This window comes from Numenius arquata, chromosome 3 (assembly GCF_964106895.1).
Source record: "Numenius arquata chromosome 3, bNumArq3.hap1.1, whole genome shotgun sequence".
Lineage (NCBI taxonomy): Eukaryota > Metazoa > Chordata > Aves > Charadriiformes > Scolopacidae > Numenius > Numenius arquata.
The window spans coordinates 56,514,199-56,521,551 of record NC_133578.1 but is presented as its reverse complement, the minus strand read 5'-3'; positions in this window follow the sequence as shown (position 1 = coordinate 56,521,551).

Below are 7,353 nucleotides of genomic sequence, written 5' to 3'. Positions count from 1 at the left end.
AGACGATCAGACTCCTCACCGCTCCTTTAGGCATTTCCCCATCTTGGCTGACCGCAATTGCACTAAACCCCTTCTTCCTCGAGCCTGTACGCTGCAGAAGCGGGAAAAGACAGGACAGAGTAATTAACAGCAGGAACATCCCGCCCCGCGACCCCCCCCCCTGTCCCAAGGCCGAACTCGGCCTCCTCACAGGCCCGCAGGACACAGGGCAGCTCCGGCCGGGACCGCACCGCACCCCCCGTACCCCGCTTCGCCGGGGCAGCGCCCGCGGCCGCCCCCGACCCCCAAGTACCCCGCAGTGCCCGCGGCGCGGCCCGTCCCGCGGAGCGCCGCCTCGCCCACGGGGAGCGGTACGTTTGGCCACCGCTCCCGCCCGGGCCCCGGAGCCACCGCTGCTCCCAACGCCCCGCTGTCGGCGCTCGGTTCCCAGCCCCGCCCTGGGAAGCGGCGCCCGCGGGGCCGGGCGGGGAAGCCGGCCGAGAAGTCGGCCCAGGAGCCGGGGCTCGCCTCGGCGCCGCATCCCCGCCACGCCCGGGCCGCGCCCCCGCCGCCCCCTCACCGGGACCCGCCTCCCGGCGGACGCTTCTCCCCTTCGGCGGACGCCCCGGGGCGCCGCTCCGAGAAGGAGCCGCTACTCCCCGGAGACGGGACGGGACGGGACGGGACCCGCCGCACTCACCCGGGCCGGCCCGGCAGCCGCCCCCTCCCCGCCGCGGCTGCGATGGCCGCGGCCGCCCGGCGCCACCGACAGGATGTGGCGTCGGGGGGAGCGGGGGGGCGCTCGCGCGATACTTGGCGGGCGGGGGCGGGGCGGGCAGGTGAGGGCCGGCTCGTCCCGTCCCTTCACGGCGGGGCCGACCCCTCGCCGCCACCGGCCTGCGAGAAATGCCCGAGTCCTCAGGAGATGAGGGGTGCGGAGGGCCGTTAGGTGAGGCTTAAGGCTGAGGAGGAGGTTGATGTTAGAAGGCGGTGCGGAACGGCGGAATGTCATGACGGACCGGGAGGTGATCGGAGGTGTTTGCTGAGGAAAGGGGAGGACAGTGTTCAGAGGCAGGAGGAGCACCGCGGTGGCTGTGGTGCTCACGGTACCGCTGTCTTCCAGAGACCCGGCTCAAGGATGTGCGAACTGTCCTGCCGCTGTCTGAGACCACACTCATCAAATACATAGAGCCATAGAATGGTTTCGATTGGAAGGGACCTTAAAGATCATCTAGTCCCAACCCCCTGCCATGGGCAGGGACACCTCCCACTAGACCACGGTGCTGAAAGCCCCATCCAGCCTGGCCTTGAACACTTCCAGGGATGGGGCACCCACAACTTCTCTGGGCAACCTGTTCCAGTGTCTCACCACCTAAAGAATTTCTTTAAATATTGTAAAGAATTTCTTCCAAATATCTAATCTCAATCTCCCTTCTTTCAGCTTAAAACCGTTAACCCTCATCCTACCACTACATGCCCTTGTAAAAAGTCCCTCTCCAGCTTTCTCACAGGCCCCCTTCAGATACTGGAAGGCTGCTGTATGGTCTCCCCGGAACCTTCTCTTCTCCAGACTGAGGTCCAGCTGTGCTTAGCTGTGTTTGCAAACACAGGCCTGAGACCAAACTATAGTAATACTAAAGGTTACTAGGCAGAGATGACCGAATTTCCCAGCGTGGAGCCACCCAGGGTCTCATCAGCCTGCTGTTCAGCCATGCAACTCACTCTGCGCTCCAGGACTGGAACAGGAAACACCAGATGCCGAGACATGCAAACCAGGTTCAGAAATGGTTTGACGACGTTCAGGCAATGCTGCCTTTCTGCTAGTGTGCCCCAAGGTAGACCATGCAGAGTCAGGCACGTTTACCCAGAGAGTCCGTCCATGCACGGTGGAAAGTGTGAAACTGCACGTGGTTGTTCAGAGGACCACAAGCATCTAAAAACCCTCTCTTCATACAGCTCTTATGTGTATCATTTCCTGTGTCACTCGACAGAAACGCAGAACCCCTCCAGATTCCCTTGCGTGAAGCCATTTTAGCACCTGTATGAATCATGAGGAGGATTATACCTACCTGCTGCAGATACACATAGCTCTGCCATTTGAGCAAATGGAGTTACTTGATAGCTGGAGTTAAATTTGCTGTACAAACAAGCAGCTGAATCGGGAGGTGACCAACATTTTCCCAGCAGGTTTCACCGGTGATGTTAAATGAAATGTTGTTTGCAGGTTGTGGAAGTTAATGTGCTCTACGGTATGAAAACACTCACCTACATTATCCTTTGTCATGGCTCCAGTTCTCATCCTCCAGCTGGCTTTAGTCCTAGTCTCTCTCAGTAGCTCCTTCCCATTCTAGAAGTATTAGATTTTTCTTTTCATGAGCTCTGAGAGCCTGCAAGCTGTGTGGGTCTGGCAGTGAGAGCACCAGGAGAGAGCATGCAAGAGAGAGTCTCTAAGACTGGAGAAGCCACTGTAGAGAAGTTCTTGCTCAGCCCTTGATGAAGCTGCTGAGTTGCTTTCCACTCCAGGAACACCATCAGTTCCTCAGATATGCTGAAACCTTGCAGGGACAGGATGTGTTCCATGCAGATTCACAGTCCAGCAGATTTCTACTGAATTCTCTTTCCTTTCTAGTTTCATTGACTAAGCCTACAAGCGTTTTCATGGAAACAGCAGCAGAATTACCTAGGACCATCTGTACCAAGTGAAAAGTCTCTGCTTCCCAGTATGTAGAGTGGACTAATTCTCAGACAAGCTTCTGTTACAATTTTAATATGAGAAAACCAGCATGTCTTACCTGATTTTCATGAAAGCTTAATAAGAAATTTTGCTGAAACAACCAGACAAAAATCTAAGGTGTGGAAATTTCAGCCAAACCACAAAAATTTGTCGAAGTGAAAACTTCGAAACAAGCACCTGAAAATAGGATATTGTGAGGAACTAAGACTGCTAAACTCTGCTAAAATAGAGCTCTGCTAGTGTAATACTGTATAAATATGGCATTATATAAAGTGATGGCGTAGTTCTTTCCATCAGAATGCATTTTCATACATAAATTATCTGAAAAACAGATATGGCTAAATAGCATGGTTTTCCTTCCTTAAAGACTCATGTTTTTGTTAGGTGATGGAAAAAGACAGAGAGAAGGAAGGATAAGCCCTTTCTTCAATCACCTTATTAATATACTTTCTTTGCTCACAACCTAGTTGCTAAGCAAGTTATTCCAGAGGTTAGTTCTCAGAGCCATGATCTGAATATATTTGTTTCTGGCTCTATAAAGGTCTTGACTAACCAGAGTGAGGAATGTGGGCACTCTCACTGGTATCTAGCAAAGCACCTTAAAGTATCATAAAGTGTTTTAAGCATGTGCTCAAATACATTGCTGATTAGGGATGCAACTATTTGGATGTGTAAGTGCTTTTCTCACCTGGCACTGGAGATATTGTTAACATTTCAGTTAATGTAATATTAATTTGCTGACCTTTCTCTGGTGCCACTTCAAATATTTATAGTGTAGCAATTTTTACTACAAAGAGTTTAAGTGATTTAGAGCCTTGTTTAAATCCTAGGTCATCTTCAGATGCCTTTTGACAAATGTAGCAGAGGAGGTTTCAGCAGTGGCCAACAGCAGCTCTGTTCCAAGCTCTGCTGGCTCCTTCTGCTTGTGTGACAGACATGGTGGAACAGGTCATCTGCCCACGCTCCATCCAACAGCTTAAACCCGTCCTCGGCAGAAACATTGGCAGTTTACCTGGGCTATGCACTGAAGCACCCTTTTCTCCTTCAAATTTTTGTGGGGACATCCCTCCAGGAAAGGTAAACAGCAACGTGACCACGTTTACCTGCTGTGGGAGCACGTTAGTGCCCCACATGCTCATGCATTAGGGAGGAAGGATCTCAAATGGTTGGCAGTTGTCAGAAAGAAGCCTATGTCTAAGACACAAGGGGTACGTGTGTGTGTGGTTTTAGTGCTTGGAGCCTGCACACTAGCGGCTGTACGCTGGCTTGAGCTTTCTCCTGTTGGCACATCTAAAAGCTTCATAACTGAATTACACTGTTGGAACATTGTACCAAAGTTTGACTTAATGTAATTTAAGTATTATAGATTTGCCAATTACATAGTTTGATGTTGGCTGATTCAGTTATAAGGTTCATAACGTTCTTATTATTCTACATTTACAACACATTATTCATAATTTGGTGAAATTTAAAAGGACTAAATAGCCAGTAGATGGCACAATAAATGCTGCTGTGAGACTTAAAATTGAAAAGTGTAATTCTTGTCTTTTTCTCAAATGCATTTTGGCAATAAAAAAACTAGACAAAACAGCATTATTGATATAATTTATACTTATTAGTTTACAGTAATAGTCAGGGAAAACATTTCAGTTTATAAATAGAGTGTGTTTCCTAAGTCAAAACTCTACCATTTAGTTGAACACATAAACTCATGAGACAGGCTTAGTAGGAACACACAGATGTGTTACAGTGGTTATTTAGAAAATCCAGTCTTTGATGAGTTAATGCCCTCTGAGTACTTCTCCTATCTCATGCAGCTGTGTCAGCTTAAACCTTTCTTTATAATACTTTTTTTCCGTAAAGCCTTTAAACTGGAACCTTCCCCCAACCCACAATAGCAATGAAAACTGGAGAAGGAAGCATATTGAGAAAGCCAGAAGGTTTATGCATTGCCGTGTGCTAACTGCATTACTGGGTGCTTGGAACCTGTGTCATCTTCTTCCCTGATCAAAGTATGACCTATTTAGAAAAGTCCTTCAAAATATTATGGCTGCGTGGGCTGTGGCACCCATACATAAGATGTTGATTTCCTTTATGCTAGAAGGAACTCATCTTTCATAACACTGACAACACTGTGCCTTCCTAGCCTTGCTTTAATAAAACAGTGATTATGCTAATAGTATTCCTTTCCCAGCAGGTTACCTCACCTAGCCCCGGATATTAAGCACGATGTAAACTAAACAGGAAATATGCTTGTGAAGAGTAAACTTTCCTAAGAATGATCAAGGATATTTCATTCCTTGTGGACTTTTAACAGCCGCCTTCACTCCTGATAAATCCGCAGCCTGTTGTCTTGGGTGACAGTAGCAGCAGCAGCAATGCTGTTTTTCTCATGGAGCCCCTCTTATCTTTTGTTTCTGCAGCTGGGGCAGTAATTACTTTGGACAATGTCATAGAGACTGGGGGAAAGGAAATCTGGGCTACAGGGCATGAGTCATTTCCAATGGAAAAGACTTACACCAACCAAGCACTGTGTTAGAGTGGACAGGCAAGGTACAGGTGACACCGACAGCAAAACAGAAAGTCCTGACCTAATGGCCTGTGTTGAAGCTTTTTTATTCGCTCCCTCCAAAACATGTATGTGTTTACTTGAGTTGAACTGTCCCTACCAACACGATGTGCAATTAGCAAAGCAGGATTGACTTCACACACATTTCAAATGCTGCTTTTTGAGTTGGTAGTTCAAGGTATTTGTTGAAACATGAGGATGCCAAGGATACAACAAAACAATAGTTTTGGAAGCTCAGGCACTAACTACTACAAGGTCATTTCAAAGGTACTAATCAACATATTACAGGCAGTCTAATGAGCATCCACAACACTGTTCCAGGGCATTGGTAATTACACCCATCTCATACCTAGCTAATGCTTACTGTCTTCCCCATCACAACTATCCTCTGCTGCAGGGACTTTCCCAGTTCTGGGGAACCATGTAACAGAGTACCTTGTACAAAAAACCAAGTACATCCTTCCAGCATCTGCTCCCAGTGGGATTTCTGGAGTGGCAGATTCACTATTTGCTAAACCATGAAGGAAAAAGTTCAGATAGGAAGTACAAATTTTTGGTTTTCATTGTGTCATAATCTCATATTCATTTTTAATAGCAATTCTTTGAAATTCTATGGAGTAAAGTTATTGTTAATGTGTAAGAATTAAGTAGAAGGTATCATGATCACTGTATCCATTGTCTTTACAAATAGAACAGCAAGTCGTTTTCTGTCAATTCTTTGTCACTGTTTAAGATAACACTAAACTTATTAGAATCTTATAGTTTTAATACTCAGAAATAACTAATGGATCTGCTTTTCCTAAGCTTCTTCACAGGTGTTCCCAAGCTATTACAGAATGGAAACAGCATGCAGAATACTAAATATGTTTTCAGCTGAGATGTACGGTTCTGCCCAAGATCAATGCAGAATTCAAAAATGAGTCATACTTTAGATCTTAGGGTAACTGTAACCACATAACAACTCATTTCTCGGATTAATAAAATTTGCTGCACTCCAGGAGTTGTGTCAGCATTACTGTTTTAAACTAGGATTTGCAAAATATGCTTATGGAACCAGTTATACCACATCCTGGGATATAGTGCTGACCACTGTTAAGACTTACAAATTATATAGACCTCATTTTCTCAGTCTCCTTCCGTGTCTTTTCATCCTTGCTGTTTAGGATCAATCATTATATCACCAGTCTAGAAATGAAGCCTTTCCATCCAGGAATCTGTAGTCAGAAAGATTATGGAGCCAACTGTGCAAGTGTGAAAGCATTCAAAATACAAATTGTGGCAGAAAAATTAAATGTGAAATATTGTTTGGCAAAAAAAAATAAAAATAGGCAAAGCCAGTAATGAATGAGAAAGGAAAGGCTTTAGGATGTGTCAGTAGTAAACTCGGTAGGTCATAAAAAGAAAAAATGCTTCATTAGCAAGGAATTGATTCTAAGCCCAAAAATACATTTTCTTGACTACATCTAGTTAACATTCAAATTTGTCTTCCCACCTGGCATAGCAGAGTTTCAGTAATTCACAGATATCATCAACTATGACTGACAGACAATTTGAGAGAAGGGGAGTCAGAGAACAGGCTAACCAGTACTCCGTTATGTATTTTTACATGATTTTTGTAACAAAGTGTACTGGTTCCATGTTTGTGCCTTCATTTGCTTTCTTGGACTTTCTTCCACCTAACTATGTATTCAACTGGAAGGGGAAAGAGGAAGCCAAAAGCCAAAAAGTAAAGCTTCAAATAGAGAAGGAAGGCCAGGAGGCAAGTGGGAAGGGACAGAGGGATGGTCTTCTCCAAGATAATGGGGTGAGAAGCAGAGGAGAAAGGCCAGGAGGACCTTTTTGCCTCTCTGAGCAGGGCAGACAGGAGGCTGGGTGGGAGTTTACTTGCTCGATGGGGATGGAATGTATCAAGCTTTGCTCTGGGCAATTGCTAAGGATCTTATGAAGCATTCAGAATCGCAAAGCAAAGAAAAAATGCGGTATGTAAGCAATAAGAAAAGAGAACCCTGAGGTGGATTTTATGCGTGTCTGTGACACAGGGATCCTAACCTGTCCTTCTCAGAGCACTGGT